This window comes from Myotis davidii, unplaced genomic scaffold (genome assembly GCF_000327345.1).
Source record: "Myotis davidii unplaced genomic scaffold, ASM32734v1 scaffold79, whole genome shotgun sequence".
In the NCBI taxonomy this organism is placed as follows: Eukaryota; Metazoa; Chordata; class Mammalia; order Chiroptera; family Vespertilionidae; genus Myotis; species Myotis davidii.
In genome coordinates, this window is record NW_006294339.1 from 2,382,347 (window position 1) to 2,404,038 (window position 21,692).

Sequence of the window (21,692 nt, forward strand, 5' to 3'; positions counted from 1 at the left end):
GATGATTTCTCAACAGAAACTCTGCAGGCCAGAAGGGAGTGGCAAGAGATATTCAAAGTGATGAATGCCAAGAACCTACAACCAAGATTACTTAACCAGCAAAGCTATCATTCAGAATTGAAGGGCAGATAAAGAGCTTCACAGATAAGGAAAAGCTAAAGGAATTCATCACCACCAAACCGGTATTATATGAAATGCTGAAAGGTATCCTTTAAGAAGAGGAAGAAGAAGAAAAAGGTAAAGATACAAATTATGAACAACAAATATGCATCTATCAACAAGTGAATCTAAGAATCAAGTGAATGAATAATCTGATGAACAGAATGAACTGTTGATTATAATAGAATCAGGGACATAGAAAGGGAATGGACTGACTATTCTTGGGGGGGGAAAGGGGTGTGGGAGATGCGGGAAGAGACTGGACAAAACTAGTGCACCTATGGATGAGGACAGTGGGGGGGAAGTGAGGGCGGAGGGTGGGGCGGGAACTGGGAGGAGGGGAGTTATGGGGGGAAAAAAGAGGAACAACTGTAATAATCTGAACAATAAAGATTTAATTTAAAAAAAATAAAATAAAATAAAGTCCATCACTGGGAATTTTCAGAACACCAGGGATGGAGAGAATATCCAGAAAAAGTCTAGAAAATAGAGGGAGGGGCACCCAGAATCTATGAAAAGTATCAGGAATCAGCACAGCACTGACCTTCTCAACAGCCACGAGGGAAGCTCACAAACACTGGGACACTATCCTCAAAATTATCAAGAAGATCAGCTCTGAAGCCGGACAGCTTGAGTTCAAATCCTGCCCTGCCGATTACTATCTGTGTGGCCACAGCTAAGTTATTTAACCTCACTGGGTCTCAGTTTTCTCATCTGCAAAATGCATGTAGTAATAGTCTTTACCACCTACTGCAATGAATTGTTGTGAGGAGGAATAAATCCATGCAAAGCACTTAGAGCTGTGTCTGGCACATAGTAATAAAGATTAGCTCTTATTACTCAAATTCTCCGCCAAACTACTAATCAGGAATTAGGTACTTTTCAGACGAATATCCCTACTTAACTGGCTTACAAAGTCATTGGAAGATGTGCTCCAGCAAATTATAGGGTTAAACCAAGCAAAAGGGAAACACAGCCTTTCTTTGTGCCCAGCACTTGAACACCTTTCTTCTACTAGAAAAATTTACTCACCTATTAAGGCAACCCCCAACTCCACTCCAACACACACACCACACACACACACACACACACACACACAGAGAGAGAGCTGAAAATTCAAACATAAATTGAAAATGTCAGCTCCCTCACGTTTTTTGCCTTTGCTCCTTATCACCCTGTCATGACCACATTGTAAAACAGCACTCCAGCTTTTTCTCTATAGTGTGTACCATCGCTTGTAAACTAACTTATTTGTTTGGAAACTGTGTCTTCCGCCTCTAGAACCTAAGTTTCATGAGTGCAGAAGTTTTTGCCTGATGTCTCGTTTTCCTGGCCTCCAGAAAAATGCCTAGCTCATAGCAGGTGCTCAATAAGAAGTTGGTGACTGTAAATGCTGATGGAAGGAGACTAGAGGTGGTGAACACATATACAACATACAGATGGTATATTATTGAATTGTACACCTGAAACCTATACAGTAATTTTATGAACCCATGTCACCCCAATAAATTCAACAGAAAGGAAATAAAAAGTTGTTGAATAAAGAAAATATATGCTTTCCAGCCTCCCTAGATGCTTTGGCACTGCCCATTTGAAGCATCCATCCCAAAACATGACTCTAAGAAAATGGCTCAAATCCACCTGTACAGGTAAAAACAGAGAGTTGGCAAGAGCCAGTGACCAGGGAGGGTGGCTCTGTTACCAATGTCTGGCATCCACTTTTTGCTGTGTGTTTTCATGCACAGCCCTGCGGCAGGATTTGAGGTAAGTTAGGCTATGTTGCTTCCAAGCTTGGATCTCTTCGTAGAAAATTCTGAGAGCCATGCAGCATCCTTGTAATAAAATATCTTTTCCGTTAAATCAGCCAGAGTACGTGGTCCATGTGTGAGCCAGGAAACAGGGAATCCTACACAGGACAGTGTCAAAGAAGCATCTCTGCAAGTCTGCTACGCACTGGAAATGTCTCCTCCTTGCTTGGTAGGCAGGAGACACATGCAATAAGATAACCTGATGCATTTCAGCATTTAGAAAACTATGAAGAAGGCATATGACAAAACTGATGGAATATTTGGGGGAGGGGAGGTGTTGGTAATAGACACATAAACATAAAACTATGGAAATTTTAAAAGAGGTCATATTTAACCCCAGGAAAAACAACAGGTTGCTCTCCAAAGGAAAAGTTGCAACAGTGCATGACTTGATTCAACATCCTGTTCCAAACATAATCACCTTGCTGAGAAAGCGGAGGGGGCTACAGAAACAATTTATCATTACCCCAGCCCCACCCCACCCCGGCTGTCCCTTTTAAAACCCAACCTGCAGACCTGCTCCCCTGTGAAGTCTATGGCAGTTCCTCTAACTCAATGGTCGGCAAACTGTGGCTCGCGAGCCACAAGCACGTGGTATTTTTGTGGTATTTTGTGGAAGAGCCACACTCAAGGGGCCAAAGAGCCGCATGTGGCTCGCGAGCCGCAGTTTGCCAACCACGGCTCTAACTCATTGGCTCACTCTTAAATTATAAAACATCTTTCAGACAGTTTGAGTCCCAAGAATGGTCTCAGTTTAATCATTAAGATGTCCCACCCAGATTAATAATCTCCAAGTGTCAGGTACAGCCAAGTTCCTCCCCTCCGCCAGCTCCGCCGGCCTCAGGCTGGGACCCTGGGCAGGGTGGAAGGGCAAGGTCTCAGTTCCCCTTACCCTGCCTACTGCAGTGGCTGGAAGGGGCTCACTTGCCAGATGCCATGGGAGCTCTCTGGACTTGATGTTCAGTGCCCACTACTGCGGGTTCCCAGGAGACCTCCCCCAGTTGTCAGGGTCCCCCCACCTCACTGCATCCCATGGGACATCTTCAGTCTCTTTCATCTCTGCCTGGCAGGCAGCCCTCTTGGGCAGGGAGGGCTGCTCTGAAAACCACTGCCAGGCAGGTCCCTTGGGACACAGCCCCTGCCCCACCCCAGTCCAACAGAGCGGCTGCCTCTCCTCCCTCTCCATGGGCCAGGGCTCTGGCCACAGCTTTCGCCTTTGACTCCTTCAGACCTGGATAAGCACAGTAGTCCTGCAGCACGGGGGCTGTGCCCAGCTCTCTGCATGGGCCTCATAGAGCCACTCTCTCCTGAGTGAGGAGAAGGCAGTATGGGGGTGAAGGTCCTCCCAGCTTCCTCACAGCTCTCTCCAAGGAAGTTCTCTCTTTGGTCTCTCCCACCTTAACCCTTTGACACCCTCAAAGTGTACGCCAGGTTGGGATCTCAAAACCAGAGTTAGTTTAGGCACCTAAAGTCCCACTTTAGAAGGTAGGATCCAATGCCCACTGTCCATACCTATTGTCTTGGGCTCAGCCAGAACCGAGAGAGCAATCCCCACAGTGGCATCCTGTTGCACAGTGTGGCCTAGGCACTATCCCAACCAAAGAACTGTGCTGCAGCCAGGGAGGAGGGGAGGGCAGTGCGAGTGGGGTAAGAACTGGGGTGCAGGCGGGGTTTAAGAGAACTTCATCCTCATCTATCCTAACAAGAAGCCAGGAGGCAGTGAGTACAGCTGATCCAGGGACAGCAGCATCCGTCTTACTCAGAGGCCGTGCAGCACAGTGGTTAAGGCTTTACCACTCACCAGCTGTGTAGCCTTGGACAAGTCACTTTCCTCCTCTGGGTCTGTTTCTTCATCTGCGCATCGGGAATAACAGTATCTCCTTCATAGGGTTGTTGGGAGAATCAAGGGAATTATGTTTATAATGTGCTTAGAGCATGACTGGGCCATGGTAAGCACTATGTTTAGCTATTATTGTTTTTATTTTTGTAACTGAGACAAAGGGAGAAAGAAATACTAAATGACTTGAAGGCAGGGCCACCACGTTACACAGGTCCATGATGGGGCATAAGCTGTGCCCTCTGGAGGTGGGCATACCAGCAGTTCTGGTTTAAGCATGCTGGCTCTCAGTGTGACAATGAAGGAAAGAAGACTGATGGACTCTCGTTAAAGTCTTATAATATTAGGTGATTTTAAAACTATGTTTAGCATTATTTTGCTAAAAATAAAAATTTATTTTTAGAATGTTAATAAAATAAGCTCCCCAAAATAGTAATAATAGCAAAAAAACTGGACTTGGTGAAAGACAAAAAGAAAAGCAATAAAGGAAAGACAATGGAAAATTTTGGAAATATAACTATATAAAAAAATTTAGTTTTTGTTTCAAAATCATCTTAAAATGATTTTGTTTCAAAATCATTTTAAAACAGTAGATTCATAAAAATATCAGCAATAACTATGATGAATAGAGCATTAATATTCTTTACTTAATTGAGCACTTTTAAAGGTGTAAATTTTTAATTTTCTAAGTAAAATATTCAGATCCCAACCTAAACACCAACTTGCAAAAGAGGAGCTATGAAATGTAAATCAACACACACTATACGTCCAACTAACTAACAATCAAATAAATGTAAAATGAAATGATAACCAGATGTCATTTCCACCTTCGAATTAGGCAATTATTTTGGAAACACTGGTGAAGATGCAGGAAAGTAAATTCTCTAGGACTGCCTGTAGTTGTGAAAATTTGTGCAATCTTCTAAAGAACTATTTGGTAATGTGTCAAATGTTACTACCCTTTAACCCAGTAATTTTCATTTCTGGGAATCTATCCTAAGAAAACAATCAGAGATGCAAATAAAGATTACTGCACAACGATAGTCACTGCAGCATTATCTACACTAGGAGGAAGGCTGGAAAAGCCCAAGCATTATGCACATACAAGTCATATATATACGTGTGTGTGAGCATAAACAATCGCTGAGAGGCCAGACAAAAACATGAGCATTACTAGTTGCCTCCGGCAATGAGAACTGGGGACTGGAGGAAAAGAGAAGAGGAAGGCTTTTTGCGTCTGCTCAATTTTGTACCATTTTAATGTATCGCCTATTCAAAATAATTTAGCAACTTTCATAAAATGTGATATATTTTTGAATGATTACAAAGAATATTAGTAACATGGAAAATTTTATTATGTTAGAATGTTAAGTTTAAGAGTAAGTACACAAGACTTTATATTCAGAATAATCTCGATAATATAAAAAATATATTAACAGTATAAATGAAATGAAATATACCAAAATGCAAATGGCGGTCATTATTGGGGGGTGAAATATGAGCAAATACTATTTCCATCTTTATATGCTTCTATAATTCCCAAAATTTTCTACAAAAAGTGTGCACCAGTGACATAAGTAGGGAAAAGAAAGATTATTATATTACATTAGATTATCTTTAAAGCATCAGCCACCTTGCAAAGAAGGGTCAGGAGTGAGACCAAGGACTTTGTTGGAAGTCGGGAACCCATTCCTGTCTAAGAAGTTGTGCAGGGCACTGTCAGAAGCCCTGAGTGTGATGTCGATGCAGAGAGGCACTTGCATGAACCATCTGCTCTCCCTGGACTGCGCCCTGGGGAACCAGCAGAGCCCACCCACCAGGTCCCAGCCACTCAAATGTCACCTCTCAAGGAAGCCTGCTGTGACCTCTGCCATCAGTGCTGGACTGTGGGCTCTCTGAGAGCAGGACAGACCCTAGGACTCATGTCTGTGTCCCTAACAGGAGTCAGGTCTGGGGACCAGCATGCTGGCCCCACCTCCAAGCTGGTACGTCCATCTGCCTCTCGACCGGATGCTCCTAAGGCAGAGGCCAGGCCTGGGTTACACTTACTTCTCCGGGGACTAGCATGCGCAAAGCCGAGTATATGATAGGGCTCCAGGAAATGTTTACTGAACAAATTGATAAATTAAAGAATGATATTCTAGACAAGTGCTGTCTAATCGAACTTTCTGTGATGAAGGAAATATTCTATATTTGCTCTGTCCAATATGATAGTCACTGGGCCACATGTGTCCACTTGAAATGTGGCTAGTATGACTTAGGGACTGAGCATTTAATTAATTTATGTATTGTATTGTGAGTTAATTAATTTTAATTTTAATAGCTATAAGTTCTTTCATAAGAGCACCTTACATCACAAGGTAGTATAGGATTAACAAGATTAGAGGCCCAATGCATGAAATTCGTGCAAGGTTAGGCCTTCGCAGCCCTGGTTGCCTCGGCCCTCACAGCCCCGGCTGCCTCGCGGCCCCTGGTCCCCGCCCCCCGCCCACTGGTCATTCCTAAAGGTCATTCCAGAAGGTCATTCCGGAAGGTTGTTCCACTATCCAGTCTAACTAGCATATTAGCGCTTTATTATATAGGATGCTCAATTTTTAAAAAACTCATTTTCCAGTGTCTTGCAATCCTCAACAGACAATCACTGCAGGATACTAAAAATGAGGGAGGGAGGGAAAGAAAATGAAGAGGAAGAGGGCCCCTAACAGCCCAGAGCCCCACTCCCACTCCACTGGGCCAGTACCACACAATGGGAATTGACTTGTCTCCTGAATCCCTAGCAAATAGCTCTGCTGTAGTCTGCATGCATAAGCAGCCAGAGCCATTAAGGGAATGAAAGTCTGGGAAGAGGGGAAAGAAAGGAGTGTGAGGCTGGGATGGGAGAGACTCGGAAGAGTCTGCAAAAGGAAAGCTCTTGGCCTGTATTGCCAGAGACAAGGAGAGAGGAATCCCCTCTAAGAGGAAAGCTTAAGCAATCAGGAACTGGCAGCGGGTGCAAGGAAAGGGCTGACTAAGCCACGCAGCTCCACCACCAGGTCCTGCAGAGGGCTGCTCTACACACCCCAGTTTCCACTGCCCCCAGAGGCCCAGCAGTCAGCCCTTTCCCACCCCAACCACAATGACTCTCTCACTAGCCTCGCAAGGAGAGCTAGCTAGGAAACATTTCCATTTTACAAGGCTCAGTGAGATTGTCCGCAGTCACGAGCCTTGGACTGGCTGGAGCCCAGGCGTCTGCTTAGGACAGTGAGCCAAGTGATAAGATGGTGAAGCTGCACAGAGGAGAACCAAGGACTCAGCCAGCTGTGAACACTCTCCCAGGATCCACCTGCCTTGCAGACTATGAGCTCTGTGCAGATGAGGACTCTGTTAACCATCACAGTGTCCCAGGGCCCAACCCAATATCTGGGACACAGCAGCCATTCAATACGTATCGATGAATGAACCAAGCAACCACCACATTCAGATGCAGCCTTCCCGTTTTCCCACACTTCTTCCTGTATGCTCCTGACAACTGACTGAGCAGGGATCGCTCGCACCACTTTACAAATGGGAAACTGAGGCTCAGAAGTTGCTGTCCTGAAAATCTGCTTGGGGAACCAACCAGGAAGTGCACGGTGACCGGGGGTCCTGCGCTCATTCTGTTCTCGACCCACACTCCCTCTGCCAGTCAGAGATTCGTTCACCACAGACCCTACTCCAGAGTCTCATCGGGGAGGAAACACGGGGCCACGCATCTCCAATGCCTGACTGTTCAGTAAGAGAAAAGGGACAAAGAACAGTCAGAAGGTGGAGGAGGGAAATGGTAATTCTGGCCAGAGGAGGAAGTTTCTCGACTATGATGAATGTGTAAGACTGGACCCAAGGCAGCAGAGGCCCACAGAGGAGGTGGGAAAGGGCAGGCAAGGTCTTGGGGTCAGACAGGCCCACAGCTCCTACCTTTCAGTCTAGAACCTCAGGCAGTTATTTAGTCTCTCTGGGCCTCTGTTTTTCTCATCTGTAAAATGAGAGTGATGACACTCCAGCACACACAAGGAGTAAGTGTAGGAAGAATTAAACGGCTTGACGGGATATCTCTACTCAGTGCGAGTTTCAACAATGGAAGCCACTGTAGTACTGTAGAGGGCCGCCAACATAGGGGTGTGGGAAGCAAAACAGTACTGGCATCATACATTTAGAGGTCCCATCAAGGTAATTCAGCTGGGTATTAGAGTTGGAAGGCAACTCCCAACCCAGTAAACCAAGGACAGAATGGAGTCTGAGCTGCACCACCAACAGCCCCCCCTGCTGGACACCAGAACCACCACAGGCTGAGTGAGGGCCCTGCTGACCCCAGAGCCAGAACCTGTCAGGGAGTTGTGCGGAGGTAGCTCACGCCCACCTCACAAGGGACAGCTCCTAACTTCCCCTGGCCCTAAGTCAAGCCAGGACGCCAGCCAGTCAGATCTGTGTCCTCCAGCACTGGGATTAGAACCTCAGTCTCTCTGACCCCAAAGTCCTACTTCTTTTAATTATTACCCCCCCACCAAAAAAAAAAAAAAAAGAAGAAGAAGAAACCACCCTAGCCAGCTTGGCTCAGGGGATAAAGCGTCGGCCTGCGGACTGAAGGGTCCCAGGTTCGATTCCGGCCAAGGGCACGTGCCTGGGTTGCGGGCTCGATCCCCAGTTGGGGGTGTGCAGGAGGCAGCCGATCAATGATTCTCTCTCATCATTGATGTTTCTATCTCTCTCTCCTTCTCCCTTTCTCTCTGAAATCAATAAAGAAATATTTTTTAAAAAAAAAGAAGAAACCAATCAGAGTAAGAGAATAGGATACTGAAGTGTAGAGGAGAAATGGCATCAGATGAAGTCAGACCTAGAGACCTAATCCCAGCTCTGCACTCAGTAAGACCAATAACAACAGTTTAGCTTTGTTACATGCCTACTATGTGCTAGCGCCACAGCTCGGTGCTCTACAGACTTCTCATCTTAATCCCCACATCAACCCTATGAGATAGGAACTATCTCCATTTTATGAATTTCCTCCAGTGGGGAAAATGGGGCTCAAATTCAAGGAACTTGCCCAAGGTCCAGCAAGTGGTATAGCTGGGATCTGAAACCGGTTCTAACTCCAAAAGCCATATGGCCATCTTCACCCAAGTAACATGGCCTCTCTGAATCCTAGTCTTCCCATTTGTTAAAAGGGAGACTGAATGATAATAATGATGTAGATGCAGCTTTACCATTTACAAAGCTCAAACCACAACAGTGCCTGGGGAGGGGCCGGGAGGTCAATGCAATGCCTCTGGGGGCTCTGTCTAAGCTGTCCTGGAATGAAACCCAGAGTGTACCTCCAACTCCACCCCAGCAGGGCTTCTGAGAGCTGGCTCCTAAGTTCCAACACTTGGTCCAAGGATCTTTTTCATCTTAGAGAAATCTGGGTCAGATATGTTATAACCACCAATATCTGTTTTTTTAAAAAATATATTTTTATTGATTTCAGAGAGGGAAGGAAAGGGGGAGAGAGATAGAAACATCAGTGATGAGAGAGAATCATTGATCAGCTGCCTCCTGCATGAGGATCGAGCCTACAACCCAGGCATGTGACCTGACTAGGAATTGAACCATGACCTCCTGGTTCACAGGTCAATGCTCAATCACTGAGCCATACTGGCCGGGAAATATCTGCTCTTTTTTTTTTTTTAATCTTTATTGTGGAAATTATTACAGATGTCCATTTTGTTTTATTGTTTCCCCACTGACACCCTCCTCCCCACACCCGCCCCTCCCAAGCCTTTACCACACTATTGTCTGTGTCCATGGACTATGCATATATGGTTAATCTCTCACCCTCCCCCCACCCCTACCTTCCCTCTGAAATTTATCAATCTGTGTTCATGGTTCTATGTCTCTGAATCTATTTTGTTCATCAGTTTTATACTGTTTTCCACAGTGACTGCATCAGTTTGCATTCCCACCAGCAATATACTAGGGTTCCCTTTTCTCCACATCCTCACCAACACTTGTCATTTGTTGATTTGTTGATGATAGCCATTCTGACAGGTTCTTCAATAAATGGTGCTAGGAAAATGGGACAGGTACATGTAAAAAAATGAACTAGACCACCAACTTACACTATACACAAGAATAAAGTCAAAATGGATAAAAGACCTAAATGTAAGCAGTGAAACTACAGAAGAAACCATAGACAACAAAATCTCAGACATCTCTCATAGCAATATGGTTATTAATATATCTCCTAGGGCAAAGGAAACTAAGGAAAAAATAAACAAATGGGACTACATCAAAATAAAAAGCTTCTGCACAGAAAGAGAAACCATCAACATTGTCAAACCTCAGATGGAAGGTAGGGGAGGGTGGGGAGCTAGGGACCTGATGGGGGAGAGATCAACCAAAGGACTTATATGCAAGCATATAGGCCTAACCAATGGACACAGACAACAGGGGGTGAGGGCATGAGAGGGGAGAATGGGGGGTAATGTGGGGGTAAGGACATATATGTAATAACTTAATCAATAAAGAAATTTTTAAAAACAACAAAGTGAAAAGAGAGCCCACTGCATGGGAGAACATATTTGCCAATGATACATCTGATAAAGGGTTAATATCCAAAATATATAAGGAACTCATACAACTTAACAAAAGGAAGACAAACAATCCAATTAAAAAATGGGCAAAGGACCTAAATAGACACTTCTCCAAAGTAGACATACAGATGGCCAAGAAACATATGAAAAAATGCTCAAAGTCACCAATCATCCAAGAAATGCAAATTAAAACGACAACAAGATTATCACCTCACTCCTGTCAGAATGGCTTCCATCAATATCTGCTCTTCAAAACCACAAGATGAGACACATTTTACAGTGCCTGGGACTTTGCCTAGAAGAAAGGGCAGGTGCTCAGTAGAGAGTGCCTACCATCCTGGGCCAGTCACGCTAGGACAGCCATCACGTCCATAGCTCCTCCACCTGGCCTGGCCTGGTAGCTCTGAAAGCTTGCAACCAAGAAGGGTCTGTGATCACTGAAGTCAACTCTTCGCAAAAGGGGAAGGGAAAGGGGAAGGGGAGGGGAGAGGGGGAGAGGAAGGGGAGGGGGAGGAGTGTGGAGGGGAAGAGGGAGGGAAGCCCAGATAGGTGAGAAGACTTGTCCAATATCACCTTGCAAATGCAAGTCAGACCTCATTATGAAGAGCCCCAAGATGATGCTTGAAAGAGAATATGACCACTTCTACATGTGAGAAGTCATTGTGCATTTACTGGAGTCTCATATATACTGAGAATTACCATGTGTTCAACCTTGTGGAAAAATAACTTAACACTTGGCTCCTCCTTCGCAGGCTACATGTTCCTTAAGGGCAGGAACTAGGTTCCCAACCTTCCTGAACAACCACTCTGATCCAGGCCTTGTACTGGGCACATGGAGTGCAGGGAGAATGAGACTCCGCCCTTGTCCTCAAGGACACTTAAGTAAATAGAAATCACCATAGCGAGTGACCAGCGCTATAGCAGAAGGACGGATAAGGATTGTAGGTGCCAGAGCTCCAGCATAACCTGGCCTAGGAAGGAAAGGCTGCTGGGAGGAGGTGGCCCTTGAGCTGGGTCTTAAAGAATAAGTAGGTTTGGCTCAGTGGATAGAGCATCAGCCCACGGACTGAAGGGTCTGGGGTTTGATCTGGTCAAGGGCATGTACTTAGGTTGCAGGATTGATCCCCAGCCCTGGACAGGGCGCATGCAGGAGGTAACCAATCAATGTGTCTCTCTCACATCAATGTTTTTCTCTGTGTGTCTTCCCCTTCCCTTACACTCTCTCAAAAAATCAATGGAAAAATATCCTTGGGTGAAAATTAACAAAAACAGAAGTAGGAGTCAGTCTGGTAGAAAGGAAGGGAAGGAAGACCCTTCTAAGGGTTTTGTTTACTGAATATTTACCCTTGGTAGCAATAACAATAATAATAATAACCCCAACATTAACTGAGCATTTTATCATGTGCCAATATCTGCATTTAAGCGCTTATATGCGCATGTATTAAATCATTTCATCCTCATAACAGTCCTTTGAGATCACTACTATTAAAACCCCCATGTTACAGATAGGGATACTGAGACCCAGAGAGCTCAATAACTTGCCCAAGATCCCTAAGTTAGTTCCCGGAGCCAGAATTTGAACCTAGTGGCCTGATTCCACCCCCACAGCCTCACTGAGCACCCTATATACTTCTCACATGTGTACTTTGTGCCAGACCTGATACTGAACACAAGGACGCAAAGATGAATATTTGAATATTCACTATTTATTTTCCAACTTGTCCTAAAAATGATTTTAGGAGGTACAAAGATGAATAAAACACAGCTCACAGAAGATAAGAACAGAAGGACAAGCAGAGAAAATTCCAGCTCTGGAGCTGCATAAGGAAATGTCCGATGCTGTCTGAGAACAAGCCAAGCATTAGCTGGACTGGGGGAAAGCCCTGACTGCCAGATAAAAAGGCTCGGATTTTCCCATTGGCCAGTTGCTTGCCAATCTACAAGTCAAGATGTAGTTCAGAGGAGAGCGTTAAAGTATGTGCCGAGTCTATGGAACGAATCAGTGTCTCTACAGACATGAGAGCAGTTGATAAAATACAGATCTCTCCCTGCTGGTTTGGCTCAGTGGATAGAGTGTCCGCCTACAGACTGAAGGGTCCCGGGTTCAATTCCGGTCAAGGGCACATGCCCAGGTGGTGGGCTCTGTCCCCAGTAGGGGGCATGCAGGAGGCAGCTGACAAATGAGTCTCATCATTGATGTTTCTATATCTCTCTTCCTCTCTGAAATAAAAATATTTTTTTTTAAAAAATAAATCTTTTTCAAAGAGCTCTTAAAACTAGTAACCTCATTAGATATTTTTCCATCAACAGATACTGAAAACATAACCAATATCACCCCAATAAATTTAATTTTAAAAAAAGAATAACTTTTTTAAAAAAAACACACAAATACTATCATATGGACAGGGGAAATACTTTTGTCCCTATATTTAGAAAACTTGAATAGCCCTGCTGTGAGGCAGTGGAAGTAACAGAAAGGTTTTAAGCAAGGAGTTCCTAGGATTGAAGGTCTTGAACATTTGTTCTCCACCTAGCCCTCAAGCCCCTGGATCTGCTGGAAATCAACCATCTGAAGGCCCGAAGAGGAGCCTCGCCCGGCGAGAAGCTCCAATGCAGAGATATTCTCACAGAGCGCTACGTAAGTACAAATGACTGTTTGATCAATCATTTGGCCTCAGCGTGGGATTTGGTTAGAATTAAAGCCATCTGGCTGAGGGGGGGAGGGCTGGGGGTGATGGGGGAGGAGACAAGCAGGCGGGAAAATGACCCACTCCCTCCCTCAAAAAGCATTGTTAAAATATAACGGGGGAAAACAGTAAAGTCTCTGCTGTTATTTCAGCCTAAGCCACTTAATCCTTCAGCACATAAAGCAACTTATTTTATGACCTTTTCCCTTTAAAAAGTAAATCAGAAGATGCTGCCTTGAATTCAGATATCTCTGAAACACACTACTCATCCCTCCCAGAGAAATATCCTGTTTCATAAACCTTCTTCGAGATACTTGAAACTGCAGATCACTAAATGCCTAGCTTTAGGCATCTGACATTCCAGAGAATTAATATTTAAACTTATTATAGGAAAAAAGAATTGCGTTTGGTTGAAGCATGAAATATTTAATAGTGTTCTCCACATTAGAAACCCTATTTTGTTTCACACTGGAAATGCCAGCGTTATTACCTGGGCTTTGCACTCTAAGATGAAACGCACAGGCGGCCTTGAGATTAAATACACAATTATTACAGCCGATTTCTCAGGGGGAGAAGGGGAGTGAGACAGGTTTGGGGAGTGGAAGCGATTGAGTTTCATTTTTACGATACACTTAAAATTATATTATCATTCTCTGCCTGGAGGGTTGGACTTGAGAGCACTAACGCTACTTAACCACTGGAAACTGTGTCAAGATCGGTGAATCCACGGAGGCCTGTTCACAGTACGTGAAGCCGTCTGTGTCTTGGAACGGCCCGCTGCCAGGCAGAACCCTGTAACGTTCTCTACTTGCTGGGACAAAAGTATTAAGTGGTTTGGGATAAAAATTAAGCTTCATTTGACACAGTGGAGCCTGGCTGGCAGCCTCTGCCGGCACGTGTAATTTATTTACAGGGTTGGAAAGTCGGCAAAATACATCATCGACTCTTACACAAACTTCTACTAGGTATTAAATACCCAAGCCTCAGAGAAGTAATTCATATAGTCCAGCGACGTTCCAAAACAAACCCAATCTGCAGTGCTCCAGAGAGCTTAAAACAGCAAATGGGATCTGTATTTTTTAAGTTGGGTTTAGAATGCTCCCTGGTTTCTTGCTAAAGCCTTGTTTTTCCATCAAACCTGTTATTTAAAAACAAAGCAACAATATCTGAAAGAGTGATCTTGTTGCCAAAAAGAGACAAATGGGAAGAGGCTGGGCCACAATGCAACCAGGAACATTGCGTTGATACATATTATTCTCCTTTCAGACCCAGCCTCCACATCCAAGGCAGAGGAGCCTTGGGCAATAAGGACTCCTGCAACTTCACCTTCAGAAGAGTATGATTCCTTGAGAACGTCGTCCATATATACGTTCTCCTGAATGCACTTACCATGCAAGGCCACAAATACAAACCAGAAGGGGCACCTTTTCCTTCCAAAGGGGGTCATTTGGCTCATTCATCATTTGACACAAAAGACTCATTGCCCACAAACTCTCAAGTTCACTCTGATCTCTGGCGTGTTCTCCCTCCCAGGCCTTCTTCATCCCACCAAGCGTTTAATACGAGATTATTAAATAGATCTCGAGCAACCATGCCCAGTGAAGCATGCACGCTACACGCCAAGTGTGGTGGGGATCACGAGAATTTCTCTTCAAACAGATGTCTTCAGGAGCAGTTGAAGAGAGACGGCCAGGAACCTCCCAAACTGTGTGAAAGACTCACAGAGGGACTAGAGGGTTGGCAAGGGTCTAGGTTGGTCAGCCTCTGCTTCCGAGAAGGAGCGCTCCAGGGGCCCCTCCATAGGGTGGGAAAGGATTTCCCCATGTCACAACTGGGAACCACTGCCCTTCCCACATGTCTGCCAACAGGGCAGTGGGGAGAGCCCTAAGGAAGGTAGAGAGTTTCCCCTGAAAGTCACACCTGGTCCTGTCACCTGAGGCTCACGAAGTGCTACTCCAGGGGATGGCTGTCGGGACCAGCCTGCGGCCTTCTGCTGCCTCTCCCCCGACTCCAGGGCACGCTCTACAGCCACAGCAACTTCGTGCCACTGCTTGGATTTACAGGCTGCCATTGAGAGCACTATGCTTTGCGGGGGAAATACTGGCTTTGTTGTCAGACAGAGCTGGGTTCAAATCCCAAGCTCTGCTACTTACTGCTTACACAGCAGGGCGTCGCTGTGAATGAAATAGTAACTCGTTATTAGGACAAATCACTTAACCTTTCCAAGCCTCAGTTCCCCCACCTATAAAATTACAATACGGCCTTCTGTCCTCCTAGGGTCATTATTAAATCAATCACAGCTATAAAGTATCTGGCCTGGCACAGAGGAGGTACTCAATGAAGGTTAGCTGACCTCCCCCTTCCTGTTCCTTCTGTGGTCAGCTTTAGGAGTCAAGAGTTCCAAGGAGAGGCCAAGTCTGTAACCTGGCCTGAGACAAAGGTGGCCTGTGTCCACACCCTAGATCCTTACCAACCTTCCCAGCCCAGTTCCTGTGGAATCCCAGAGCATCAGAGCAAGAAGGACTCTGGATCATCCCAACAAACTGCTTCCCATTTTACAGGTGCTGCCACAGAGGCTCAAAGGGACGGGCATGGCCCGCATGCACTGAGGCTGTACAATGGCGCATGTGTTTGCTCCAGACGGGCCCAACCATAACCACCAAATAAATTCAGGCCATACAGGAAATGCATTATTCAGTTAGCGGGCTGAAGGTCTCCTCTCAGTGCATCTGACTCAAATGCTGACTTTAAAAACACAGCTCGTAATGCTAATACAATCCGCCTCGACCCGCCGGAAACCTTCTGAAGGAATAACCCTTTGGAGTTTAGGGGAAGACAGAGGAAAGGAAAAAACAGATGCTTTAAGTGACTTGAAACTGTAAGACCATTGGGTTAGGGCTGTATCCTCTCCACCCCCTCCCTATCCCAAGCCTCTGTTTTCTTTCAGTTTTTTATAAATAAGTCTCTTGGAGACCAAAGCAGCCACAAAACATGCCCCCCTCCTTTGTGTTTTTTTTTTTTTTCTTTTCTTTTCTTTTCTTTTCTTACTCAGTAACTCAGCTATCAGTCCCGGACTTTGCTTCTAATGCTGAAGCATTTTTCTCATTGTAAACTATTAATTTGGGCAGCGGCTGTTGATAAACAAGAAGGCCGTTCTTAAACTGCTCTTTTTCCTGGCCATGGTACTACACTGTGCTCTCTGCGTAAGGCAGTTGAATGTTTCAAAGCCCACTGCAGAGCTGGTTTCATTCCTTTTCCCCCCTGCGCTAAGTGTCTTTGTTTCTTTAAACACAAAAATAAGCTACCCCCCACCAAAAGAAACAACACACCTCTCTGGGCCCAAACTAACTGCACCTAAAATCTATAGCAGGAAAAATAATTAGCAAACCACATTACAGCTTAACCTTGAAATTAACGATCTATATAAATAAGGTGAGATGGCTGGAATACCATCATATGGGCTTCGATACAGGGAGTTCTTTTCCAAGAAAATGGAGAGAAAGAAAGGAAATTACCCTCTCTACGCAAAAGCCACAGTCGGCAAGAGTCACTGGTCAACTTACAAATAAAGTTGGTATTTATTTGCTTGTTGTTTTTTTCCCTAATCCTATCCAAAAAGGGATGACAAACCCTATTCCAAACTTTGGTTTCTCCCCTTTTCTCGGATGCTGGCCAAACTCCACAAAATAAAACTGAAGAAAATGATGATAATTATGCAACATTCAGAACAAAGAACATAAGAATATATTTTTTTAAATGATTCATTGTGCACTTATGCCTGTAATGGGATTTTAACGCACTGTAAAAATAAGTGCGCTGGCTCACTTAGCTTCTCACGCAAAACTTACGCAGGGAGCTGAATAACTCAAAGATGGGGTGGGTTTGGGGTTGTTTTTTTTTTCAGGAGTAGAAGTGTGAAGGGAAACCTCGGATGTATAAAGAAACTTATGGGTGTTGTTGTTTTTTTAAACCTCACCCGGGGGTATGTTTTTATTGATTTTAGAGAGGGAGAAAAACATCAATGTGAGAGAAAAACATCAATCAGTTGCCTCCCATATGCACCCCAACTGGGAACTGAACCCGAAACCTAGGTATGTTCCCTGACTGGGAACTGAACTGGAAACATTTTTGGTGTACAGGACAACACTCCCACCAACCGAGCCACTCGGCCAGGGCAAGAAGCTTGTTTTTTAATCACAGACAGAGGAACACAGCCTATCAATAAGGTTTCCACAGCTAAGAGGGACCCCCCCTGAGACGTCAGAAACAACAAAAATTAAGTTACGATCTCATAGGATACTCCCCCTTCTATTTTGTACACCAAGTCTTAGCTTCTAAAGAGCTAAAGAGGCAAGAAGTGGAGAGAAATTTTAGCCAAACAAGATTCTTAGGAAATCTTTGGGAATTATATTTCCACTATATGTCTACAAACGATTTGTTGGATATGTAACTGTTACGACTGTAGACCGCAACATGTTCCTATCTCGTTTGCTTAGCCACACATATACATGTTTCTCTTTGTCTCACTGAGCCTGACATTTGGCCAGCAGGTTTTTCTCCCCCTTATTTGAAATCTCAAGCACTGAAAAAAATTTGGATCTGATTATTTCCGGATCACAGGACCAGCACTTTAAAATGGATGAAATGCAAGCAAATTGCCCACCAGAGCCGGAGGGGGTAAATGCTTTCAAAATAACTCATACCTTTCTGCTACAAATGTGCTAGCCCCTCCACGGCTTTCCCAGAACATCGGATCAGGGTGGCTTCTGATTCAGATGAAGAAACTCTACCAGGTAACACCACCAAAACCATCATGCTTACTCTCCACCGCCGGCAGCCCCTAACATCCATGCACACAACCTTTCTATAATTGCTTTCCTTTTTAGTTTTCCTTTAAAACTGTGTGTGTGTGTGTGTGTGTGTGTGTGTGTTCCAGCTTTAAAAAAAAAGAAAGAAAAAGATTGACTCCTTTTTGGCATTTACAGTCATGTTATGACGGCTGTTTACTAATGGCAGAGCCTACATTTGTCATGATCATCAGTCCCCTTTTATTGCGAGGACGTGTTAGCCTCCGTACATGATGAAAAGGATCCAGTGAGTCTCTGTGAATTATCTGGTGTTGGTCTGGGAAGAGCAACTCTGGACAAACAGAATTATCTGGTAAACTAAGACGCTTTCTAACGATGACACAGATACTAGTTACCAATTTCTAAAAATACCAAAAGCAAAATATTTTAAATTCTCTGGGAACAATCTGGAGCGTGTAGTGAACACCAGCTCTCGACCGACAACACATGCATATAGAAGGTACAAGCTGTAGAAACAGAAACAAATATTGGAAACAGGAAACCTTAAAAAATGCCACTCACTGTCTGTAGCTTTGAGCACATCCTAGAACCTGAGGGTCTTCATCTATAAAACGGGGATCACAGTAATAAGAGCCAGTGTCTGCCTGGCACTCTACAGCCTGGGGAGCACTTCTCCGTCTGCTCCCCCGGAACAGCCCACAAGGTAGGCAGAGCACAGCTGGCGTGAGGGCAGATGAGAGAGTGTGCGGGAACACGCACTGAAAACTGTAAAGCTCTGTGCACGGGAACGAGAGTCATCAGGCCATCGCCACAAAGCTGACCGCCTCCTTAAAGCCCAGATGTTTACCTTCTTTCCTTGTCAGGTCTTCCAAAAGCAGAGTGTCGGGTGTTTAATAATAAAAAAGAAAAACACAGCATCTGGTAATTTGGCCTTTCCAGCTGTTTGGAATCCGGATAAACGGGACTCTGCCATAAACAGATCGTGATTCTTATTGTAAATGATGATAATGTTAGTCCATGACGTCGCACCATCCCCGGCGCCTCCTGACTAGAGACCTGGAAACACAGAGGACCTCAACATTGACGGATACACTCCCTTCCTCAGCTTAGGGTCTGTCCAAGGCAGAAGGCAGATCATCTGAAACCTGATTCCAGACCAAGCAATACTGTCTTCTCTCCGGTCACTGGGCAGCCGTGGCCGCTAAAGACCTGAAGCCTGGTTCCCCTCAGCTTCCTCTGGCTAGCACACCTCTGGCTCTTCACATTCAACGTTTTAAAAATCAGACCTTCCTCCCTCTTCACCATCTCCATTACCTCAAGTATCACTGACTCCCGCTTGGTGCCCTGCATGAATTAATAAAAGAAACCCCTCCCACCTTTTTTATAAAGCATTCTTGCAACCATTGTCTCATTTACCCTGGGAGGTAAGCATTATGACCTGTCGCGCAAACAAAAAACCAGAGGTGGAGAACATTAAATACATTACAAGAGTAAATCCCCCAGCCAACCAGGCATAGAGGCAGCACTTTCACACTCTCACTAATGCTCTCCTCAGTCTTTCAAAGGAAGTCTCCCGCTAGATTTACAGACGAGGAAACGAAGGCTCAGAGGGTAAAATCACTGCCCCCAAGGCCCCACCGATCACCCGTGGCAAGGTCTCACAATTCCCAGCACAGTCAATAAATATTTTCCTATTGGTATTTCTATCTGTCTGTTTCCAATAAGCCCCAGGCTTGGAACTAAACACCAAACATTCAAAGGGTTGCGTGGTCTGGGGGATGTTTTGGTGGGAATGGGGCAGTGTCAGGGTGCCGTTTCCTTATGGCACGTTAAGAGGGCTGCCGACGCTCTGGTTTTCTCTCAGGCCCATTTTGAGGAAGAGGCTGGGACAGAGGCTGGGTCAGACACTTCTAGAAATCTCTTCCAGCCCAGGTCCATGAGCAGTCCATGGGTTGGCCAGAGAACCCCAGCTAGACCTGCTGGGTAGCTTTTTCTCCCGAGATGCGTCCCCCACCCTCAGTCCTCCATTTCTTCATCTTTCAAATGGGGGTGATAAATCCCACCCTACCAGACTGGCCAGAGACTGAAGAAAACAGTTTAGAAACCTCTTACAAAATGCATAACCAGAAAGATCATTTTATATGGTACAAAGAAAGTGGTTCTTCCTCCTATGCCTTTATCCTCTCCTACACTTTCCAAATACAATCCTAACTTAAAGATCTCATAATTTAGGCATGGGGGGGGGTGTATGCATAAAAATAACTGGGTTTTGGAGAATGGAAGTGTAAGATCAGTACACAACCCATCTAGATGAAAGGAACAAAGGCTATGTTTGATAGGCATTCACTAGGTCTGCGGAGACTCTGTCTTCAGATGATCATTCCGATAGTTTAAAATCCCAAACGTTGTAAGAGGGTATCTGTTTAAGGGAAGATTGTGCATGGAGGGGGGCAAGCCAGAAGGCTCAGGCCAGCAAACATTACTCCCGTCCTGCTGCACAGCACGCCTCTCTCTCTAGTATGAGAGAACCTCGTGTGTGTCGTCCAGCAAAAATGCTCTAAAGGTGGTTTTTCTATATCTTTCCTCTGAGGTGTGATCTCTGTCTCTTGGAAAAGACACTGACATCTAAAACAGTAAGAAATAGCGCTCTCCTACAAAGTCAGGTGTTCCCATCAAGAAGAAAAAGCACTGTGTATGTCTTTTTCACCTTTCCAGTCCCTGAACTGGGGAGCTGGGTCTTTTTTACCCAGCAGGAGGTCTCCTCTCTCAAGGTAAGCTGCCCTGCCTTTTCAAAGTTGCCGGGGCCGCTGCTAAAGGAGTGATAAAATAAGCTGTTTCTGTCTTCCTTGAGAATCACCTGTAAAGAACCAAGGGGTCCCAAATGCTAGAACAATGAAAGCCCAAAGCCTTGCTTTCTTCTCCAGGGGTGAGCAAGAGGGGGGTGGGGGGCACATTGCCTTACCAGTTTCCCCCAATTTCTGGTTAATTATCTGTCAGCATGAAACTTATAAATAATGGCTCAATAATAATTAACTGTGATGAGAACATGTTCATGAGAATCCTGGCATCATCACTGACTTTGAGCCCATAAACTGTACTGGGGCCTGTACCTTAAACCCGCTGGCCTCGCTGGGGAGAGGGCGAGTATTGCAAAGCAACTTTTACCAAAGACTGTGCTTCGGATGCATTGGGTACAGAAAAGCCATTTTTCAAGTCAGAACTTGACTCAGGCTGTATCTATAGATCATGAAACTTTCCATCAGGAATCCAGAAATCATCTGGTGTAATTAATTCCTTCCTTGACGGATGGGGAAACTGAGGGTCCCAAGAGGGGAGGGGTCTGGCTGACCTCTGGTTTCTGCTATCTAGGGAGTTTGAAATAGTTGAAAATATCTCTTTAACTAGCAGAGAGACGAGAGAGAGAGAGAGAGAGAGAGAGAGAGAGAGAGAGAGAGAGACTCTAGTAGCTACTCACCCCAATTTATAGTAAGATTTTTGACAAGTTTCACACTTTTATCAGAAACATAAGCAAAATCATGTAATCTGACCTTACGAGGCACACGTCCTCAAAAAAGCTTATTTAGCTTAAATTAGATGCTGCTTAACCAGGCACCGCTTTAGGATGACCAGCTAATACCGAACAACTGGAGAGAACACGGTGACCTCCGGGAAGTCCCACCGAGCTCTCGGGAGGATTCCTGCACAGGCTGCGGGCTCCGGGCCGCGCGTTGGCAGGGCCGCACTTACCCTTCCCCACGGCGGCCTTGGATGCACCGTAGTCCCGGGGGCTCCGGGGCCGGAGGAGGTCGTGG

At 45.1% G+C, this 21,692-nt stretch overlaps 1 protein-coding gene across 1 annotated transcript in view; it reads right to left on the reverse strand.

Moving 5' to 3' along the window:
* Nucleotides 1-21,686, reverse strand: part of GLIS1 (GLIS family zinc finger 1) — a 226,161-nt gene extending 204,475 nt beyond the window's left edge. The window contains exon 1 of the mRNA XM_006768343.2: nucleotides 21,628-21,686. The gene's annotated coding sequence lies outside the window, so the exon portion shown is untranslated. The remainder of the gene's footprint in view (nucleotides 1-21,627) is intronic.
* Between the last annotated feature and the right edge of the window lie 6 nt (nucleotides 21,687-21,692).